This window comes from Chiloscyllium plagiosum, unplaced genomic scaffold, assembly GCF_037043375.1.
Source record: "Chiloscyllium plagiosum isolate Xiang-an unplaced genomic scaffold, Cpla_swu_hap1 HiC_scaffold_15, whole genome shotgun sequence".
NCBI lineage: Eukaryota > Metazoa > Chordata > Chondrichthyes > Orectolobiformes > Hemiscylliidae > Chiloscyllium > Chiloscyllium plagiosum.
The window spans coordinates 1774209-1797483 of record NW_028270153.1 but is presented as its reverse complement, the minus strand read 5'-3'; the positions used below and the strand labels follow the sequence as shown (position 1 = coordinate 1797483).

Genomic DNA, 23275 nt, shown 5'->3' with positions numbered 1-23275 from the left:
TGATACACGGGGGAGGGTATGTGATACACGGGGGAGGGTATGTGATACATGGGGGAGGGTATGTGATACACGGGGGAGGGTATGTGATACATGGGGGAGGGTATGTGATACATGGGGGAGGGTATGTGATACACGGGGGAGGGTATGTGATACATGGGGGAGGGTATGTGATACATGGGGGAGGGTATGTGATACACGGGGGAGGGTATGTGATACACGGGGGAGGGTATGTGATACATGGGGGAGGGTATGTGATACATGGGGGAGGGTATGTGATACATGGGGGAGGGTATGTGATACACGGGGGAGGGTATGTGATACATGGGGGAGGGTATGTGATACACGGGGGAGGGTATGTGATACATGGGGGAGGGTATGTGATACATGGGGGAGGGTATGTGATACACGGGGGAGGGTATGTGATACATGGGGGAGGGTATGTGATACACGGGGGAGGGTATGTGATACACGGGGGAGGGTATGTGATACATGGGGGAGGGTATGTGATACATGGGGGAGGGTATGTGATACACGGGGGAGCGTATGTGATACATGGGGGAGGGTATGTGATACATGGGGGAGGGTATGTGATACACGGGGGAGGGTATGTGATACATGGGGGAGGGTATGTGATACATGGGGGAGGGTATGTGATACACGGGGGAGGGTATGTGATACACGGGGGAGGGTATGTGATACACGGGGGAGCGTATGTGATACATGGGGGAGGGTATGTGATACATGGGGGAGGGTATGTGATACACGGGGGAGGGTATGTGATACATGGGGGAGGGTATGTGATACATGGGGGAGGGTATGTGATACACGGGGGAGGGTATGTGATACATGGGGGAGGGTATGTGATACACGGGGGAGGGTATGTGATACACGGGGGAGGGTATGTGATACATGGGGGAGGGTATGTGAACAGGACTGCTCTGTGGAAGAAATGGTACATAATAATGGACGGATTGACCCTCCCTGTGGACTATCATCCTGTTTGAGCTTGTTGTTTTAACGACCCTCTCCTTAAGGGAAGATTCCTGAAATACAGCTGGAATTCTGTGGTCTGTTTCCCATTACCACCCTCTCTGTCTGAATAGAGAAATAAATGATTAACCTCTCCCAGAGCAGGATTTTTGTGAAATATGTTTATCTTGAATCTCGCTGCAGAATTCTTCTCCTGTTTCCTGCTCACAATTTGGAGGCTCAGTCATACACCTAACTGAAGCAACAACCTCTCAATAGTAAATAAAAACTAAAGGAACTGTGGATGCTGTAAATCAGAAACAAAAGCAGAAATTTCTGGAGAGAATTCCAAGTTAACATTTCTGTTCCAATGAACCTTGCTCAGCCCTTTAATAGTGTTCAGGTATGAATTGTAGTGACTCAGTGTGTACTTTCTTGTTTGTATCACTCCTCTTTAATGGATCAGGAATTATTGCTCTACTTAAGGACCGTACTTTTCACTGGAACAGCAAAACTGCATCGCAGGATACTCATTCCATCTCCTGTTCTTACCGCCACTGAAAACAGAAATGAAGAAGGTGCTGCAGGGAGACAGGGAGCAGAGGAATTGGACAACATCTTCAGTTGTCACCTGAGATTGCACCACTCCTTCATGATGCCCATCATGTGACCTGACCTGCCCAGGTAGGGTAACCCTGGGAGATAGACTGTTCAGATGTTGAATTGATTAGGTTGTGATTGACAGCTAACAGGGGCAGTGAAAGGATGAGGTATTGGAGGGAGACCAGGACAAACCCAAGTGTGGGTTTGATACCAAAGGAGACATTGGTAGGAGCAATGTACATACCCTCAAACAGTAGCTACACTGTAGGAAAAGCTGGAAATCAACAAATAATAGGAGCATGGAAAAAGATTTGAGCAATAATTATGGATGACTTTAATCATCATGTTGATTGGAAAGGATAGCTATGCCAATGAATTCATAGAGCGCATTAGGAATAACTTCCTCAATATACCATGGAGTTGATAAAGTGTGGAGCTGGGAAAAGCACAGCAGGTCAAGCAGCATTAGAGGAGCAGGGATGTTGATGTTTCAGGTCGGGACTTTTCATCAGCTGCAGAGGGTTATGAGTCTGTGAGGGCACAGTCTTTGTCTCTACTTAAGGCTGAGATAGATTGTTGATCAGTCGGGGAATCATAGTTTACAGGTAAAAGGCGGGAAAGTGACATGAGGAATGTTAGATCAGCCATGATCCTATTGAATGGGGGAGAGGCTCAAGGGGCTGAATGGCCTCCTCCTGTTCCTATTTTTTATTGTCTTAAAGTGTGAAGTGAGGAAACACACTGTGTGTAGTTAGGGTCTGGAATGCATTACTGGAAAATGTAGTGGAGGCAGGTTCAGTCGAGCTATTGGATAATTAATAGGAATTGGAATGGTGCGCAGGGATATGGAGAACCAGCAGGAGATTGGCATGAGGGAATGATACTCGACTGAAGAACAAGTGCTGGCAGAATGGGCCGAATGGCCTCCTATTGCACTGTAACATTTCTGTGTTTGTGTGAAGCTGTTCATTTTAGTGGGAAACAGGGAACAGCAGAGGATTATTGATATGGTGATCGATTGGGAAAGGCTGATTTACAAAGGGGCCTGGGTACATCAGCAAACAGGCAGCTCCAGTGAGCAGTTAGGAAGGTAAATGATCTGCTCACCTTCATTGCAGGAGTATTTGAGAAGCAAAGAGGTCTTCCTGAAACTGTACTGGGCCTGGGTGAGATCATAATCAGGCCAGTTTTAGTCTCTTTACTGTAGAAACGATACACTCACCATCGAGAGAGAGAGAGATCAGGCAGACTGAGTCCTGGGGACTTTCCTATGAGGAGAGATTGGGTTGAGGAGGCCTGTGTTCACTGGGGTTTAGGAGAATGAGAGGGGATCTCATTGAAACATTTAAAATTCTGACAGGGCTAGACAGACTGGTCCCAGGGAAGATGTTTCCACAGGTTGGGACGTCTAGAACCAGGGGTCATGGGTCTCAGGAAATAGGGTTGGCTGTTTTGAATGGAAATGAGGAGAGTTGCCTCACTCAGATGGGGGGGGGGGGGGGGGGAGTGGGTGGGGTGTGGGTGATGAAGGTGTGGAATTCTCTACCACGGAACACCGCTGAAGGCAGCTCAGGGAACACAACAGGAATATGGTGGTGAGATTGACAATCTGCCATGATCACATTGCATGGTGGGACAGGGTAAATGGGCTGAATGGTCTCCTGCTGTTTTCTGTGTTTCACCTGGAGACAGGACTGGTGTGCTGTAACAGAATCCGAGCGTTAGGATGTTCCACGCTGATTTCAGCTTCGTCAAATTAACATTAAACATTTTTTTAGCCAAAGCATTGACACTTGGTGAGAATACTCAGTGATATGGGGCACCTTCTGGACTTATACAGTAATAGAAATGTACAGCATGGAAACAGACCCTTTGGTCCAACCCGTCCGACCAGATATCCCAACCCAATCTAGTCCCACCTGCCAGCACCCGACCATATCCCTCCAAACCCTTCCTATTCATATACCCATCCAAATGCCTCTTAAATGTTGCAATTGTACCAGCCTCCACCACATCCTCTGGCAGCTCATTCCATAAACGTACCACCCTCTGCGTGAAAAGGTTGCCCCTTAGGTTTCTTTTATATCTTTCCCCTCTCACCCTAAACCTATGCCCTCTAATTCTGGACTCCCCGACCCCAGGGAAAAGACTTTGCCTATTTATCCTATCCATGTCCCTCATAATTTTGTAAACCTCTATAAGGTCACCCCTGAGCCTCCGACGCTCCAGGGAAAACAGCCCCAGCCTGTTCAGTCTCTCCCTATAGCTCAAATCCCTCAACCCTGGCAAAATCCTTGTAAATCTTTTCTGAACCCTTTCAAGTTTCACAACATCTTTCCGATAGGAAGGAGACCAGAATTGCAAACAATATTCCAACAGTGGCCTAACCAATGTCCTGTACCAGCCACAACATGACCTCCCAACTCCTGTACTCAATACTCTGACCAATAAAGGAAAGCATACCAAACACCTTCTTCACTATCCTATCTACCTGCGACTCCAGTTTCAAGGAGCTATGAACCTGCACTCCAAGGTCTCTTTGTTTAGCAACACTCCCTAGGACCTTACCATTAAGCGTATAAGTCCTGCTAAGATTTGCTTTCCCAAAATACAGCACCTCGCATGGGAAATCTCACAAACTTGATTGAGTCTTTTGAAGAAGTAACAAAGAAGATTGATGAGGGCAGAGCAGTAGATGTGATCTATATGGACTTCAGTAAGTCATTCGACAAGGTTCCCCATAGGAGACTGATTAGCAAGGTTAGATCTCATGGAATACAGGGAGAACTAGCCATTTGGATACAGAACTGGCTCAAAGGTAGAAGATAGAGGGTGGTGGTGGAGGGTTGTTTTTCAGACTGGAGGCCTGTGACCAGTGGAGTGCCACAAGGATCGGTGCTGGGCCCTATACTTTTTGTCATTTACATAAATGATTTGGATGTGAGCATAAGAGGTACAGTTAGTAAGTTTGCAGATGACACCAAAATTGGAGGTGTAGTGGACAGCGAAGAAGGTTACCTCAGATTACAACAGGATCTGGACCAGATGGGCCAATGGGCTGAGAAGTGGCAGATGGAGTGTCAATCTGAAAAGTCCAACTTGAAATATTCAGTCAGTACCACTGAGAACAATAACAAACATGAGATGGATTTCAGGTGGAGGCATTGAAAGTTAAATTAATTTGAAATGCTGTTGCCTGACAATCAGTCCTAAAAAAAATCGAGCAGTGTTTTATTGCATTGACAGAACTTTAGAAACAGACAGATCACAGAGAGGGGCCAAGCTTATTACTGAAGGAGAGCCTCTGGAATGGTGTAGTCTGTGCATATGAATGTGAATCTCCTTCGTAGCAGTGAGACACCCAGGATCCCGGGAAAGCTGACTGGATCACTGAAACCGGTTCGGAGTACATTGGCAACAGATGGGTAAACAGATAGAGCTGCCCAGCTGCAGGGTTAACTGCTGCAGGAAAAACAGTCTGGCTGTTACCAAGTTGAACAGAGTCCACGCTTGTCATGTTGTAACCTGTGATTTTTTTTAAAATTCCTTTAGCGTGCTTAAGGATTGAGTCGGTGAACATACTTGGCATTTTGTGACTGGGTCTGATTCAGGCTGGAAGGTGAATACTAGTCTTTTCATCATTGTGCAGCCTGTGCCTTGATACAAGAGTCATGTGAATTCTAACTTGATGCTGGACAGCTTCTTTGCTCCTTTGTCAACCTGAGTTGCCAGTGAGGTCAGTCTATAGCACATTCCCTTCCTGTGAGTCTTGGACTGACCGCTCTGTCACAGGGTGATTGATGGTGTTGAAGGTAAGTTCCACATTTTATTCCTTTACTGTGGAGTTGAAGCTGATTGGTTGTTTGGCTCCATAATAAAACCCGCCTCCTGACCTCTTCCCTATCGCCCTCTCACCCCCTTCCTGTCCCACTCTCTCCCCTTTTCTAACTACACATCACCTCCTGCTCCTTCCCTCTCCCTAATTCTTCCCATCCACCCCCTCATCAGCCCTCACTCCTCCCTACTCTTGGCAAATAGGAACAGGAGTAGACCATTCAGCCCATCCAGCCTGTTCCACTATTCAATGAGATCATGGCTGATCTGTGGCCTAACTCCACGTATCCATCTTAGGTCAACATCCCCTTCACACCTTCAGTTGCTAAAACTTACAGCAATCATAAATTTAATATTTTCAGTTGATTTAATATCAATTGCCCTTTTCTGAAGAGAATTCCAGACTCTCTCACAGTCTGTGTGAAGCGCTGTTTCTTAGTTTCTCTCATGGAAGGGCTGCCTCCACAATCCTAGACTTACCATCAGCAGAAAGTTTCTCTCCACACCATCACCTTCACTTAATGGAGTCATGCAGCAGCAGACAGACCCTTGAAAACTTTAATCCAATCTTCCCTAAACCTTCCACCTTCCAAGTAATACACCTGTCGTTTGTGCAACCTGTCCTTGTAATGTCAGCCTTTTGTAGTCGAGGTCTCATTCTGGGAAACAGACGCAGCTCTCTCTGCAAGAGGTCAGTCTCTCCTTCCTGAGTGTGGAGTCCAGAGGGTGTGGGGGTTTAACCAGGGCTTTGTATCACTGCAGCAGGAGCAGTCTGTTGTGATATAGAGACCAGCATTTCTGTCCTGGTGTTATCTCTGATTCCTGTATTGGAAGGATATGTATACCGGCACTCCCCAATCTCTCCACATTTCCAGCTGATCCCAGCTTTTTACTGTTTAGGAAGTAACTTGTTCCATCCTCTTTATGTACAAATGTTCAAATTGAAATTACTCCATGCACCTAATGGAGTAATTTGTCCAAATAGTGAATTGGCCACTAGCCATTGGTGGCTCTTGTTGCAAAACAGCATTTTTCAGCCAGATCTGTTTGTATTTCTGTGGGTGCCAGGAACAGGTTGTCAGCCTGTTTGCTGTGATGAATTTTCCTTCTTTAAAAGGAATGCATCTCACACTCAGTGTCACACACATCCCATTACTTTCCTGTTTTCCAGAGTTCCATCAAACTGGGCGGCATGGTGGCACAGTGGTTAGCACTGCTGCCTCACAGCGCCAGAGACCCAGGTTCAATTCCCGCCTCAGGCGACTGACTGTGTGGAGTTTGCACGTTCTCCCCGTGTCTGCGTGGGTTTCCTCCGGGTGCTCTGGTTTCCTCCCACAGTCCAAAGATGTGCAGGTTAGGTGAATTGGCCATGCTAAATTGCCCGTAGTGTTAGGTAAGGGGTAGATGTAGGAGTATGGGTGGGTTGCGCTTCGGCAGGGCGGTGTGGTCTTGTTGGGCCAAAGGGCCTGTTTCCACACTGTAAGTAATCTAATCTAATCAAACGTTACAGGAGGTCCCTAATTTATGAACAACCACTTGTCCTTAAGAGGGTGATCCCATACAGAGATGTAATTTTAATGATTCAGAACCTTTCCTGTCCTTACCAGTGGCTGCTCTATATTGTCCTGTGTTGTGTTCTGACTTGTGAACAAATGAACTCGAAAATGGGCTCAAGTGCAGAACCATTGGAAACCTGGAGACTGCCTGAACTGTGATTTCTAAGCTCTACTTTCAAAGTTTGAAATTTTGTATTGAGATTTTCCTAGTGGTAACTGTAATTAGAGGTGAGGATGATGTTGAAATGGGGGAGTGGATGCTCAGGAGCTGATCCATCCGTGTGTGACCTTCTTTCTGCTACCAAGGTGTATGTGCACCATTGCTGCCACCTTGTGGTGGTAATAACAATAACCACAGCTTTCACTTTCTCACCCTCTCCTTCATCAGGTGGTTGTGGAGGAGGACACAGCTGTATCCTTCAGAGCAGCGTTCCAAAAGCTAGTGCTTCCAAATAAACCTGTTGATCTATAACCTGGTGTTGTATGGTTTTTAATTTAATACTTTCATCTACAGTTTCTTAAAATGTCAGCTATCATTGTGCCATCAGCAAATTTAGAAATATGCCTTTTTCCCCAATATCTAAATCTTTAATAATTATTTTTTAAGATTGCAGTTGTGTTTCTGGTCCAGTGTTGAAATTTACACCTCTTTCAGTTGTCTGAAACACTGTCCTTGCTTCAGATATAAATTAATTAGCAGCCTGAGTGATTCATTTATATCTCAGTGTGATTTATGAATAGAGAGGACTTGGGTGTCCTTCTGCATGAATCATCGAAGGTTGGTCTGCAGGTGCAACAGGTAATTAAGGCAGTAAATGGAACTTTGTCCTTCATTGCTAAAGGGATTGAGTTTAAAAGCAGGGAGGTTATGTTGCAGCTGTAGGGTGCTGGTGAGGCCACACCTGGAGTGCTGCGTGCAGTTCTGGTCTCCTTATTTAAGAAAGGATGTACTAGTACTGGAGGGCATGCAGAGGAGGTTCACTAGGTTTATTCCACAGGGGGTTGGCTTATGAGGAAAGACTGAGTAGACTGGGATTATATTCATTGGGATTTAGAAGAATATGGGGGAATATTATAGAAACACATAAAATTATGAAGTGAATAGATAAGATAGAAGTAGAGAGGATGTTTCCACTGGCAGGTGAAACTAGGACAAAGGGACACAGCTTCAAAATTAGGGGGAGCAAACTTAGGACTGAATTGAGAAGGAATTTCTTCATCCAGAGGGTTGAGAATCTGTGGAATTCCCTGCCCAGTGAAATAGCTGCAGTAAATGTTTTAAAGCTAAGGTAGATAATTTTTTGAACAATAAAGGAATTAAGGATTACAGTGAGAGTGTGGGTAAGTGGAGCTAATCCATGAAAACCACGATCTTATTGAATGGCAGGGCAGGCCAGATGGCTCCTAGTTATAAAGTTTAGATTACATTACAGTGTGGAAACAGGCCCTTCGGCCCAACAAGTCCACACCGCCCCGCCGAAGCGCAACCCATCCATACCCCTACATTTACCCCTTTTTACCTAACACTGCAGGCAATTTAGCATGGCCAATTCACCTAACCTGCACATCTTTGGACTGTGGGAGGAAACCGGAGCACCCGGAGGAAACCCACGCAGACACGGGGAGAATGTGCAAACTCCACACAGACAGTCACCTGAGTCTGGAATTGAACCTGGGTCTCTGGCGCTGTGAGGCAGCAGTGCTAACCACTGTGCCACCGTGCCACCCACTAGTTATAGAGTCATAGAGATATACAGCATGGATACAGACCCTTTGGTCCAACCTGTCCATGCCGATCAGATATCCCAACCAACCTAATCCCACCTGCCAGCACCTGGCCCATATCCCTCCAAACCCTTCCTATTCATATACCCATCCAGATGCCTTTTAAATGTTGCAATTGTACCAGCCTCCACCACATCCTCTGGCAGCTCATTCCATACACGTACCACCCTCTGCGTGAAAAGGTTGCCCCTTATGTTTCTTTTATATCTTTCCCCTTTCACCCTAAACCTATACCCTCTAGTTGTGGACTCCCCGACCCCAGGGAAAAGACTTTGTCTGTTTATCCTATCCATGCCCCTCATGATTTTATTAACCTCTATAAGGTCACCCCTCAGCCTCTGACACTTCAGGGAAAACAGCCTCAGCCTGTTCAGCCTCTCCCTGTAGCTCAGATCCTCCAAACCTGGCAACATCCTTGTAAATCTTTTCTGAACCCTTTCAAGTTTCACAACATCTTTCCAATAGGAAGGAGACCAGAATCGCAGCAATATTCCAGCAGTGGCCTGACCAATGTCCTTATGTTCAATCAAGTTCCTTTTTCCATATTTCTTTACAGACCTTTAAACTTTATTGATTTTATATAGTAATCAGTTGTAGTATTGTGATGTCCAGGGATGTGCAGGCTAGATGGGTTAGCCATGGTAAATGTGGGGTTATGGGGATAGGTTCAGGGGTTGTGTCTGGGTGCATTGCTCTGTGGAGGATTGGTACAGATTCAATGGGTCGAATAGCCTCTATCTGTACTTAGGGTTTCTATGATTCTAGATTAATGCCTTGTACAATTGCAGCAACATTTCCTTACTTTTATTCTCTATTCCTTTAATGCTAAATGCCAAAATTCCATCTGCCTTCCTTATTACCTGCTATGGGGAGAAAGTGAGGTCTGCAGATGCTGGAGATCAAAGTTGAAACTTTATTGCTGGAACAGCACAGCAGGTCAGGCAGCATCCAGGGAACAGGAGATTTGACGTTTTGGGCACAGGCCCTTCTTCAGGAATGAAGATTCCTGAAGAAGGGCCTGTGCCCGAAACGTCGAATCTCCTGTTCCCTGGATGCTGCCTGACCTGCTGTGCTGTTCCAGCAATAAAGTTTCAACTTATTACCTGCTATTCCTGGAGACTAGTTTTCTGCGATTCATGCACAAGGACCCCCCCCCCCCCCCAGATCCTTCTGCACCGAAGCACTCTGAAGTTTCTCTCCATTTTGATAAGTTGCCTTTCTACTCCACCAACCAGAATGGATTGTCACACACTTATCTGTGTTAACTGCACCTGCTAAATTCTGGCCAATTCACTGAACCTATCAATATCTATTTGTAAATTTCTTATTTCTTAATTGCAACTTCCTTTCCCACCTATTTTAGTGTCATCTGGTACATGTGACTCCAGACTCTCAGCAATGTGGTTAACTATTATCTAATTGCCCTTTAAAGTTGCTGAATGAGTCACTCAGTTCAAAGGGCAGCACAAGCTGAGCTGGGTCATGCCACCTACATCTCACAAGCTTTCCTGCTGCTGTCTCTCCTGCAATTTCCCCTGTACCTCAGCAAACCTGTTCTCTCTTTAAGCCATCCTCAATATCCCTCGGCTCAGTGCGCTGTGATGCTTCATTTGATTTAATTTAATCTGAGGCCTTATCCCCACTTTCCACATTAGTATTTTGATCAAGCCAGTGCAAGGTTCTCAAGGTTAATAATAAACCTGCTCTCTATTTTGTAACAGTCTGTGCAATGTCCCTATTATACAATGGCCTCTGAGTGATCAGTTCCATGTTATTTATTGATGCCTGTGAGTACCTGGCAAAATCTGCATAATCCCACACCACACCCCCCCACCACCACCACCACCCCCCCCACACCACATGCACGCGCACGCGCACACACACACACACATACACACACAGAGTGTCTGTCAGCAATGACCGCTCACCATGAGGATTAGAGAAGAAACACTCAACAAGGTGAGCTTACTGGGATTATTCTTCCTATCTTCCTCAGTGAGAAGATAATGATTGCAAGTATTGTCAACATTTCAGTAACCAGGGTGGGGGAGTCCAAAACTGGAGGGCACAGGGTTTAAGGTGAGAGGGGAAAAATTTAAAAAGGACCTGAGGGTAACGTTTTCACACAGAGGGTGGTGCGTGTATAGAATGAGCTGCCAGAGGAAGTGGTGGAGGCTGGTACAATCACAGCATTTAAAAGGAGACAGTGAGGTCTGCAGATGCTGAAGATCAGAGTTGAGAGTGTGTTGCTGGAAAAGCACAGGAGGTCAGGCAGCATCCGAGGAGCAGGAGAATTGACGTTTCGGGCCAGGTTACTTCATCAGGATTGATGAAACGCTCATTCCTGGTGAAGGGCTCCAGCCTGAAACGTTGACTCGTCTGCTCCTCGGATGCTGCCTGACCTGCTGTGCTTTTCCAGCAACACATTCTCAATTACAGCATTTAAAAGGCATCTGGAGGCCTAGGAATAGGAAGGGTTTAGGGGTTACGGGCCAAATGCTGGCAAACAGGACTAGGTCAGATTGGAATGCCTAGTTGGCATGGACAAGTTGGACCGGAGGGTCTGTTTCTGTGCTGTATGACTCTACGATTGTAAATGCAGCAACGAAACAAAGGGACTTTGAGGATTTTTCTGAGTTTTCTCATTTCCTACTTATGAACGTAATGATGCTCCATGTAGAGTTATATTTAAAACAGAAATAGCCAACAATTTTATTAAGTGCTGATGTAGAGTGTAGAGCCCATGTTTATCTTTGCTTTGGACATTGTGATGAAGGATCTGTACTGTTTGTGTCTAAATTACTATCATATTTAGAGTTTGGATTTTAATCTAGTGTTGTATGAATGTCGGTTATTTTTGTGAAAGGTTGACAAAAGATTAAGGGTGAAGAGTCCTTTGTGGGACTGTGGTTTAAGTTCAGTCTATCCGAGAGAGCAGATGAGAGTAATCCTCCTGGTGTGTTGATATTGTGGGATTTGTGACATGGAACAGAAAATATTCCAGAACTCACTGGATTCTGGAAGGGTGGAGTGGATTAGAACTCTGCTAATGTGATGTCCCTATTCAAGAAGAGAGAGAGACAGAAAACATAAAGGATAGTCCAGTTTCCTAACATCTGTGTTTGGTAAAATGCAAGGTTCCATTATTAAAGGAAGAAATAGCAAGCCATTAGAAAAGCTCAATACAATTAAACAGAGACAACATTGGTTTGTTTTGTGAAAGGGAAATCACGTTTGACCAACTTCCTGCAGTTCTTGTGAATATAAAAAGCAGACTTGACAAGGGGGACTGGTACAGATTGTATGTATTTGGATTTCTAGAAACCATTCCATGAGGTGCCTCATAAAAGTTAATTACACAAGATAGAGCTCACAGTATTCAGGCTAATGGATTAACATGGATCGAGGATTGGTTAGCTTAGAAAACAGGGAGTCGGGGATTAATGGAACTTTTTCAGTAAAGAGTGAAATGCCACAAGGATCAGTCTTAAGGCCTCAATTATTTACTATCTATATTAGTGGCTGGGGGAAGGGGTCAGAGAATAATGTATCCAAATTTGCTGAAGATTCAAAAATAGATGGGGGGGCATGTTATGATGAGAATATAAGGAACTTGCCAGGAATTGAGTGAGTGGACAAAAACATTGTAGATAGAGTTTAATGGAGAAACATGTGGTATGGACAATCAAAGAAGTAGGTTATTATTTAAATGAGGAGAGACTCTAAAAAGAGCAGTTTAGGGGATTCTGAGTGTTCTTGTGCAAGAAACACAAAATGTTAGCAAGTAACTAAAGTGGCAAATGGAATTGTGAGCTTTTCTTTGGAGCTTGGGGTTTAAAAATAGAGAATCTTGTTTTGAGCTCTCCGGAGTGTTGGTGAGACTGTACCCAGAGCACTGTGGACAGCTTTGGTCCTGTATTTAGGAAAGAATAGATTGACACTGAAAGCAGTTCAAAAGAGATTCATGGGATGAAGGGATTGACATATGAAGAACAGTTAAATGTGAAGTTAGGCATTTCGTCGTGAGAGTTTAGAAGAATAAGGGGTTAAGGGGTGTTCGTATTGAAACCTCTGAGGAGTTTGACAGGTTTGATGTTGAGAAGATGTTTCCACCAGTGGGGGGTGGGGGGGGGGGGAGTCTGGAATTAAGGGACTGAGTTACAGAATCAGGGACACTCAGTTAAACTGAGATGGGAAGGAATTTCTTCTCCCAGAGGCATATGAATGTCTGGAATTCTCAATCTCAGAGCGTTGTGAAGGCTCAGTCACTGGAAGTATTTAACGAGGATGGGGACAGATTTTTGAAGTGTCAGGGAATTTGAGGCCACAAGAAGGTGGCCTGGAGGAGGAGTTGAGGTCTGTGTCTGACCAGCCAAGATCTTATAGGATAGGGTCGGTTCGAGGGGCTGAATGGTCTACCCCTGCTCCCATTTTGTCTGTTTAATGTGTAAACATTGAAGCCGTTAGCTGGTGTTTGGTTTAGTATAATCAAGGAGAAAGTGAGGGCTGCAGATGCTGGAGATCAGAGCTGAAAAATGTGTTGCTGGAAAAGCGCAGCAGGTCAGGCAGCATCCAAGGAACTGGAGAATCGACATTTCGGGCATGAGCCCTTCTTCAGTATAATCAAGAATTACTTCAGCTTAGAACAAACTCAGAGAATGACATGTTTTAGGGCAGTTTTAGAGGACATTTCAGTGAAGTCAGAATAGGAACATAGTGAGAGAGAAAAACAAAGGAACAGTAGGAAGCCATTCAGCCCCTCAAGCCTGTTCCACCTCTCATTAAGCTCATGGCTGATCTGTGCCTAACTCCACATACCTGCCTTTCATTCATATGCTTAACAAAAATTTATCTATCTCAGATTTAAAACTAACAATTGACCTAGCATCCATTGTTATTTGTGGAAGAGAGTTCTAAACCTCTCCCACCCTGTGTGTGTGTCGAAGTGCTTCCGAACGTCTCTCCTGAATGGTCTGGCCCTCATTCTCAGACTATTCCCTAGTTCTAGAATCCCCAACCAGTGGAAATGGTTTATCTTTATTGACACTGCAACTCCTCAGGTACTGAAGCAGTCCATTTCAAATGCAACAAGATCTGGAGAATATCCAGGCTTGAGCTGACAAGTGGCAAGTAACATTTGTGCTACACTAATACCAGGCAATGACTATATCCAACAAGAGAATCTAACCATTGCCCATTGATGTTCAGTGACATGACCCACTATCAACATCCAGCGGATTACCATTGGCCTGAAACTGAACTGGACTAGTCACATGAACAATATGTCCTCAAGAGCAGGTCAGAGGCTAGGAATACTGCGGTGAGTAACTCCCCTCCTGACTCCTCAAAGCCTGTCCACCACCTACAAGGCACAAGTCAGGAGTGTGATGGAATACTCATCATTTGCCTGGATGGGGCAGCTCCAACAGCACTCAAGAAACTTGACTCTATTGAAGACAAAGTAGTTTGATTGGCACCACATCCATAAACATTCATTCACTCTCAGTAGCAGCAGTGTATACTATCTCCAAGCTACACTGCAGAAATTCACCAAGGTTCTTTAGATAGTATCTTCCAAACCCATGACCATTTCCACCTAGAAGACACAGGTAACAGATACATGGGAACACCAGCCCACGCAAGTTCCCCTCCAAACCACTCACAATCCGGATTTGGAAATATGTTGCAGTTCCTTCACTGTCACTGGGTCAAAATCCTGGAATTCCACAGCAGATGGACTGCAGCAGGTCAAGAAGGCAGTTCACTTTCTCAGTGTAGGGATGGCTAATTCCTGTAAATGCTGGCCCAACAAATGGCACCCACATTCCATGAATGAATCAAAATTAAAATTCTAGAGGGTAATTTTGGGTGAACCACATTTCTGTGGGTCTGGAATCACGTGTAGGCCAGATCAGGTAAGGAAGGCAGATTTTCTTCCCTGAAGGATATTAGTGAATCAATCTTTCTGAGAATCAGCAATGGTCACCTTTTGTTAACTTCTCATTCCCGTTTTATTGAATTAGAATGCCACTGTCTGTCATGTGCCCGCTGAGCATGATCCATGGCTCGTTCTTTACTTGTTGGCCGAGGTTATTGGAAATTGTTGGACTTGATGATGACATGGTTTTGCTATTGAGAGTTCGTCTCGGTCAAATGAGATTGTGGACTGATGGGTTTAGTCCAAAGCAGGTGCCAGGTAGTTGTTATTTGGAAGCAATGATTTCAGTCTTGCCAATTGGTGGGAAATTCTGCTCAGTTCTGGATGTCATACAACCTGATAATTTAGCAACAATAGAGAAATGTAAGTGGAAGTGGTGAGCTGAGTACTCCTGAAACTGAGCACTGTGTGTTTGTCTGATGTGTTCAATACACAGGGTATGGATGAGAAATAGGAAGGATCAAGGATAGACACGTGTAGGACACCAGAGTGGGAACAGGAAAGGAAGATTGTCTGTTGCAATGAGACAGGTAGGGACAGAGACAGGTAGGGACAGAGACAGGTAGGGACAGAGCTAGGTGAGAGCAGCCCCCACACCTGGGTGATGGTGGGGAGGGGCTAATGGAGCTCAGTGTGATCATTGAGTCCAAGCTGTTAAGGGTTGAGGGGGAGTGTGGCCTGGTGTGGCGGTAATGTCACTGGGCGAGTAATCCTGAAGCACAGGTTTGTGATCTGGGACATGGGTTAAAACCCACCATGGCCAAAGGTAACATTTGAATTCAATAAAAATCTGGAAATAAAAGCTTTTCTGATGATGACCATTTAACTATTGTTAATTGTTGGAAAATGTCCTTTAGGGAAAGAAACTGCCATGGTTACCTAGTGAGGCCTACACGAGACTCCAGACCCACAGCAATGTGGTTGACCCTTAACTGCCCTCTGGATAATAGATGCTGGCCCATCCAGTGAAACCCATGAATGAATTTAAAAAGGTGCAAAGTGGGAAAACAGAAGACGAAACATTTACTTTTGTCACAGTCTTACAGGGTGTGAGCCTGATGCAGGTACTGAGCTCTGCACATATCCAGGACAAGTCAGGGATTAGTGAAACCGATTTGACAGGTTCCTGGCTGCAGATACACACTGTGTCCAGGTCAGCATGGTGGGACAGACAGGGTTTGCTGTGTAGCCAGGCTGCGCGGAATGGGAAGGGTGCTGGGTAGGACTGGTCTGGTCTGGTCTGGTCTGGTCTGGTCTAGGCTGGTCTGGACTGGTCTAGGCTGGTCTGTACTGGTCTAGGCTGGGCTGGGCTGGGCTGGTCTGGGCTGGGTTGGGTTGGGCTGGGCTGGTCTGGTCTGGGCTGGGTTGGGCTGATCTGGTCTGGGCTGGGCTGGTCTGGGCTGGGGTGGTCTGGTCTGGGCTTGGCTGGTCTGGGCTTGGCTGGTCTGGTCTGGGCTGGTCTAGTCTGGGCTGGTCTGGGCTGGGATGGTCTGGTCTGGGCTGGGCTGATCTGGGCTGGTCTGGTCTGGGCTTGGCTGGTCTGGTCTGGGCTTGGCTGGTCTGGTCTGGGGTGGTCTGGGCTGGTCTAGTCTGGGCTGGGTTGGGCTGGTCTGGTCTGGGCTGGTCTGGTCTGGGCTGGACTGGTCTAGGCTGGTCTGGACTGGTCTAGGCTGGTCTGGGCTGGGTTGGGCTGGCCTGGACTGGTCTAGGCTGGTCTGGGTTGGGTTGGGCTGGGCTGGGCTTGGCTGGGCTGGGCTGGGCTGGGCTGGTCTGGTCTTGTCTGGGCTGGTCTGGGCTGGTCTGGACTGGTCTGGGCTGGTCTGGACTGGTCTAGGCTGGTCTGGGCTGGGTTGGGCTGGTCTGGTCTGGTCTGGGCTGGGCTGGGCTGGGCTTGGCTGGGCGGGTCTGGGCTTGGCTGTTCTGGTCTGGTCTGGGCTGGGCTGGGCTTGGCTGGGCTGGTCTGGGCTGGTCTGGTCTGGTCTGGTCTGGTCTGGTCTGGTCTCGTCTGGGTTGGGCTGGGCTGGGCTGGGCTGGGCTGGGGTGGTCTGGTCTGGGCTGGGCTGGATCAGTAGTGCTGGAAGAGCACAGCAATTCAGGCAGCATCCGAGGACAGGCAAAATCGACGTTTCGGGCAAAAGCCGATGAAGGGCATTTGCCCGAAACGTCGATTTTGCCTGTCCTCGGATGCTGCCTGAATTGCTGTGCTCTTCCAGCACCACTGATCCAGAATCTGGTTTCCAGCATCTGCAGTCATTGTTTTTACCTGGGCTGGGCTGGGCTGATCTGGGCTAGTCTGGTCTGGACTGGGCTTGGCTGGTCTGGCCTGGGCTGGGCTGGGCTTGGCTGGTCTGGTCTGGCCTGGGCTGGGCTGGGCTGGTCTGGTCTGGTCTGGGCTGGGCTGGGCTTGGCTCGGCTGGGCTGGTCTGGGCTGGGCTGGTCTGGTCTGGTCTGGTCTGGGCTGGGCTGGGCTAGTCTGGTCTGGGCTGGTCTGGTCTGGGCTGGTCTGGTCTCGTCTGGGTTGGGCTTTGCTGGTCTGGGCTGGGCTGGTCTGGGCTGAGGTGGTCTGGTCTGGGCTGGGCTGATCTGGGCTAGTGTGGTCTGAACTTGGCTGGTCTGGTTTGGGATTGGCTGGTCTGGTCTGGGCTGGGCTGGTCTGGTCTGGTCTGGTCTGGGCTGGGCTGGTCTGGTCTGGTCTGGTCAGTTCTGGGCTGGTCTGGTCTGAGCTGGTCTGGTCTGGTCTGGGCTGAGAGAACAGTTAAATGCGTGGCTACAGGGATGGTGCAGGAGGGAGGGATTCCGGTATCTGGATAACTGGGGTTCTTTCTGGGGAAGGTGGGACCTCTATAAACAGGATGGTCTACACCTGAACCTGAGGGGCACCAGTATCCTTGGTGGGAGGTTTGCTAGTGCTCTTGGGGAGGCGGTTTAAACTAACTCTACAGGGGCATGGGAACTCAGACTGTAGCTTTAGGGTGCAGGACCTGGAGTGTAGGGAGGTTAGGAACATGGCACCAATTTCCAAGGAGGGTGTCTGTAAACAGGAAAGTGGCTTGAAGTGTGTACACTTCAATGCAAGAAGTATACGAAATAAGGTAGGTGAACTTGCAGCGTGGGTTGGTACCTGGGACTTCGATGTTGTGGCTATTACGGAGACATGGGTAGAACAGGGACAGGATTGGCTGTTGCAGGTTCCAGGGTTTAAATGTTTTAGTAGGGTCAGAGGTGGGGGTAAAAGAGGGGGAGGTGTGGCATTGCTTGTCAAAGATAGTATTACAGCTGTGGAAAGGACGATGGATGAAGACTCGCCATCTGAGGTAGTTTGGGCTGAGGTTAGGAATAGGAAAGGTGAGGTCACCCTGTTAGGAGTTTTTTACAGGCCTCCTAATAGTCCTAGAGACGTAAAAGAAAGGATTGCGAGGATGATTCAGGAGAAGAGTGAAAGTAATAGGGTGGTTGTTATGGGGGACTTTAACTTTCCTGATATTGATTGGGAAAGCTATAGCTCTAGTTCGTTAGATGGGTCAGTGTTTGTCCAATGTGTGCAGGAGGGTTTCCTGACACAATATGTAGACAGGCCAACAAGAGGTGAGGCCATACTGGATTTGGTTCTGGGTAACGAACCAGGCCAGGTGTTAGAATTGGAGGTAGGTGAGCACTTTGGGGACAGTGACCACAATTCGGTGACTTTTACTCTAGTGATGGAGAGGGATAAGTGTGCACTGCAGGGCAAGAGTTATAGCTGGGGGCAGGGAAATTATGATGCGGTGAGGCACGACCAAGGATGCGTGGCTTGGAAAAGTAGGCTTCAAGGCAAGGGTGTAATTGATATGTGGAGCTTGTTCAAGGAGCAACTATTGAGTGTCCTTGATAAGTATGTGCCCGTCAGGCAGGGAGGAAAGGGTCGTGTGAGGGAGCCGTGGTTTAATAAGGAATTGGAATCCCTTGTTAAATGGAAGAGGGCGGCCTATGTAAAGATGAGGCGTGAAGGTTCAATTGGGGCGATTGAGAGTTATAAGGTAGCCAGGAAGGACCTGAAGAGAGAGCTAAGAGCAGCAAGGAGGGGACATGAAAGGTCCTTAGTTGGTAGGATTAGGGAAAACCCTAAGGCTTTCTATAGGTATGTCAGGAACAAAAGAATGACTAGGGTAGGAATAGGTCCAGTCAAGTATAGTAGTGGGAAGTTGCGTGTGGAGGCTGAAGAGATTGGAGAGACACTGAATGAATACTTTTCGTCAGTATTCAATCAGGAACAGGACATTGTTGCCGATGTGAATACTGAGTCACAATTAATTAGAATGGACGGCTTTGAGGTATGTAGGGAAGAGGTGTTGGAAATTCTGGAAAGGGTGAAAATAGATAAGTCCCCTGGGCCTGATGGCATTTATCCCAGGATTCTCTGGGAAGCAAGGGAGGAGATTGCAGAGCCATTGGCCTTGATTTTTATGTCCTCTTTGTCTACAGGAGTAGTGCCAGTAGACTGGAGGATAGCAAATGTGGTTCCCTTGTTCAAGAAGGGGAGTAGGGATAACCCTAGTAACTATAGGCCGGTGAGTCTCACTTCTGTTGTGGGCAAAATCTTAGAGAGAATTGTAAGGGATAGGATTTATGAACATCTGGATAGGAATAATGTGATCAAGGATAGTCAGCATGGTTTTGTGAAGGGCAGGTCGTGCCTCACAAACCTTATTGAATTCTTTGAGAAGGTGACTAAGGAGGTGGATGAGGGGAAAGCAGTAGATGTGGTGTATATGGATTTTAGTAAGGTGTTTGATAAGGTTCCCCATGGTAGACTACTGCAAAAAATACGGAGGTATGGCATTGAGGGTGAGTTGGAGGTTTGGATTAGGAATTGGCTGGCTGGAAGAAGACAGAGGATAGTAGTTGATGGTAAAGGTTCATCTTGGAGTGCCGTTACTAGCGGTGTTCCGCAAGGATCTGTTTTGGGACCATTGCTGTTTGTCATTTTTATAAATGACCTGGAGGAGGGGCTAGAATGTTGGGTGAGCAAGTTTGCAGATGATACGAAAGTCGGAGGAGTTGTTGACAGTGAGGAAGGATGTGGCAGGTTACAGCAGGATATAGAGAAGCTGCAGAGCTGGGCAGAAAGGTGGCAAATGGAGTTCAATGTAGGTAAGTGTGAAGTGATTCACTTTGGTAAGAGTAACAAGAAGATGGGGTACTGGGCTAATGGTCGGATACTTGGTAGTGTGGATGAGCAGAGGGATCTTGGTGTCCATGTACACAGATCTTTGAAAGTTGCCACCCAGGTAAATAGTGCGGTGAAGAAGGCATATGGCGTACTGGCTTTTATTGGTAGAGGAATTGAGTTCCAGCGCCCTGAGGTCATGTTGCAGTTGTGTAAGACTCTGGTGCGGCCGGATCTGGAGTATTGTGTGCCGTTTTGGTCGCCATACTATAGGAAGGATGTGGAGGCACTGGAATGGGTGCAGAGGAGGTTTACCAGGATGTTGCCTGGTATGGTAGGAAGATCGTATGAGGAAAGGCTGAGGCACTTGGGGCTGTTTTCATTGGAGAAAAGAAGGTTTAGGGGTGACTTGATAGAGGTGTACAAGACGATTAGGGGTTTAGATAGGGTTGACCATGAGAAGCTTTTTCCACGTATGGAGTCAGCTATTACGAGGGGCATAGCTTTAAATTAAGGGGTGGTAGGTATAGGACAGATGTTAGGGGTAGGTTCTTTACTCAGCGAGTTGTGAGTTCATGGAATGCCCTGCCAGTAGCAGTGGTGGACTCTCCCTCTTTATGGGCATTTAAACGGGCATTGGATAGGCATATGGAGGATAGTGGGCTAGTGTAGGTTAGGTGGGCTTGGATCGGCGCAACATCGAGGGCCAAAGGGCCTGTACTGCGCTGTATTCTTCTATGTTCTATGATCTGGGCTGGTCTGGTCTGGTCTGTGCTGGTTTGGGCTGATCTGGTCTGGTCTGGGCTGTGCTGCTCTGGTCTGGTCTGGGCTTAGTTGGTCTGGTCTGGTCTGGTCTGGTCTGGGCTGGGCTGGTCTGGTCTGGTCTGGTCTGAGCTGGGCTCGTCTAGTCTGGTCTGGTCTGGGCTGGTCCGGTCTGGTCTGGTCTGTTGTGGTCTGGTCTGGGCTGTCTGGTCTGGTCTCATCTGGACTGGTCTGGGCTGGTCTGCTCTGGTCTGGGCTGGGCTGGGCTGGTCTGGGCTGGGCTGGGCTGGGCTGGTCTGGGCTGGGCTGGTCTGGTCTGGTCTGGTCTGGGCTGGGTTGGTCTGGTCTGGGTTGGTCTGGTCTGGAGTGGGCTAGTCTGGTCTGGTCAGGGCTGTGCTGCTCTGGGCCTATTTGGTCTGGTCTGGGCTGGGCTGGTCTGGGATGGTCTGGGATGGTCTGGGCTGGGCTGGGCTGGTCTGGTCTGGTCTGGGCTGGGCTGGTCTAGTCTGGTCTGGTCTGGGCTGGTCTGGTCTGGTCTGGTCTGGTGTGGTCTGGTCTGGGCTGGTCTGGTCTCATCTGGACTGGGCTGGGCTGGTCTGGGCTGGGCTGGTCTGGGCTGGTCTGGTCTGGTCTGGGCTGGGTTGGTCTGGTCTGGACTGGGTTGGTCTGGTCTGGAGTGGGCTAGTCTGGTCTGGTGTGGTCTGGTCTGGTCTCATCTGGACTGGGCTGGGCTGGTCTGCTCTGGTCTGGGCTGGGCTGGTCTGGTCTGGTCTGGGCTGGGTTGGTCTGGTCTGGACTGGGTTGGTCTGGTCTGGAGTGGGCTGTGCTGGTCTTGGCTGGGCTGGTTTGGGCTGGCCTGGGCTTGGCTGGGCTGGTCTGGTCTGGGCTGTTCTGGGCTGGTCTGGACTGGGCTGGGTTGGGCTGGCCTGGGCTTGGCTGGGCTGTGCTGGACTGAGCTGGTCTGTGCTGGTCTGTGCTGGTCTGGGCTGGGCTGGACTGGGCTGGGTTGGGCTGGGCTGGGCTGGCCTGGGCTTGGCTGGGCTGGGCTGGTCTGCGCTGGTCTGAAGCCGATCCCCCAGTTGTCAGCCTCATCATCTTGGGGCCTCCGTTGTCACAACAGACTGACCACCCTATCCCCCATCCCCCATCCCCCATCCCCCATCCCCCATCTGACAGTGACCCCCATCCCCCCAGCCCCTTAAACTGCTCTGGGGTGAATGTGTAATTACCAGCTTTAATGAAGTGCCTGCCAATATGTGAACTACTACTCAACTAACATTTGATACCACAGTTATTTTACATTCCCTCGACATGGAGCTGTTTTCCATGTCTGTGCTGACCATTTCACTGCAGGTTGCTGGTGCTGGAACTCCAGTGAAGGAATAAATGTATGGAATAAAAGTGGATAAATGTATGGTTATCCACTTTGGTGGCAAGAACAGGAAGGCAGACTACTACCTCAATGGAATCAATTTAGGTAAAGGGGCAGTACAAAGAGATCTGGGTGTTCTTGTACACCAGTCAATGAAGGTAAGCATGCAGGTACAGCAGGTAGTGAAGAAAGCTAATAGCATGCTGGCCTTCATAACAAGAGGAATTGAGTATAGAAGCAAAGAGGTGCTTCTGCAGCTGTACAGGGCCCTGGTGAGACCACACCTGGAGTACTGTGTGCAGTTCTGGTCTCCAAATTTGAGGAAAGACATTCTGGCTGTTGAGGGAGTGCAGCGTAGGTTCACGAGGTCAATTCCTGGAATGGCGGGATTACCTTACACTGAAAGACTGGAGTGACTGGGCTTGTGTACCCTTGCGTTTAGAAGACTGAGAGGGGATCTGATTGAGACGTATAAGACTATGAAAGGATTGGACACTCTGGCAGTAGGAAACATGTTTCCGCTGATGGGTGTGTGCCGAACCAGAGGACACAGCTTAAAAATACAGGGTAGATCATTTAGGATAGAGCTCAGGAGAAACTTCTTCACCCAGAGAGTGAAGGCCCAGTCTCTGGATTCATTTAAGAAAGAGTTGGATAGAGCTCTCGGGGATTGTGGAATCAAGGGTTATGGAGATAAGGCAGGAACAGGATACTGATTAAGGATGATCAGCCATGATCATATTGAATGGTGGTGCAGGCTCGAAGGGCAGAATGGTCTACTCCTGCACCTATTGTCTATTGAAAGTTTGAAAATAAAATTCCAAAGCACAGAAATTATTAAACTAGTATTTACAAGAATGATTCTAGGAATGAGGAAATTCAACAGTGAGGATTGATTGTTGGGGAAAAGGCTGACAGGGGATTTGATAGAGATTTTAAAAGTCATGAGTGGATTAAGCTGTCAGAGGAAGTGGTGGAGGCTGGTACAATTACAGCATTTAAAAGGCATCTGGATGGGGATATGAATAGGAAGGGTTTGGAGGGGTATGGGCAAGTGTTGGCAATTGGGACCAAAGGGTCTGTTTCCGTGCTGTATGACTGAATAGTTAAGGAGAAACTGTTCCCACTTGTAAAAGGTACAAGGAGGAGAGGACACAAGATGCAAAATGAGGAAAAAGACCACTTGCATTTAGCGAGTAGTTAAAGTCTGGGATATACTGCCTGGAAATGTGGTGGAGGCAGGTTCAATGGAGACATTCAAGAGGCTATTGGATGGTTATTTAGATTAGATTACTTACAGTGTGGAAACA

At 47.6% G+C, this 23275-nt stretch overlaps 1 protein-coding gene across 4 annotated transcripts in view; it reads left to right on the top strand.

Moving 5' to 3' along the window:
* Nucleotides 1–1199: 1199 nt before the first annotated feature.
* LOC122560333 (CMP-N-acetylneuraminate-beta-galactosamide-alpha-2,3-sialyltransferase 2-like) overlaps nt 1200–23275 on the top strand; it is a 48833-nt gene continuing 26757 nt past the window's right edge. The window contains exons 1-2 of one of the 4 annotated variants that reach the window (XM_087994659.1): nt 1200–1372; nt 1537–1653. The gene's annotated coding sequence lies outside the window, so the exon portion shown is untranslated. Of the gene's footprint in view, nt 1373–1427; nt 1654–5231; nt 5385–10660; nt 10707–23275 lie in introns of those variants that run through there. The other 3 variants (XM_087994656.1, XM_087994657.1, XM_087994658.1) reach the window with 3 other exon arrangements.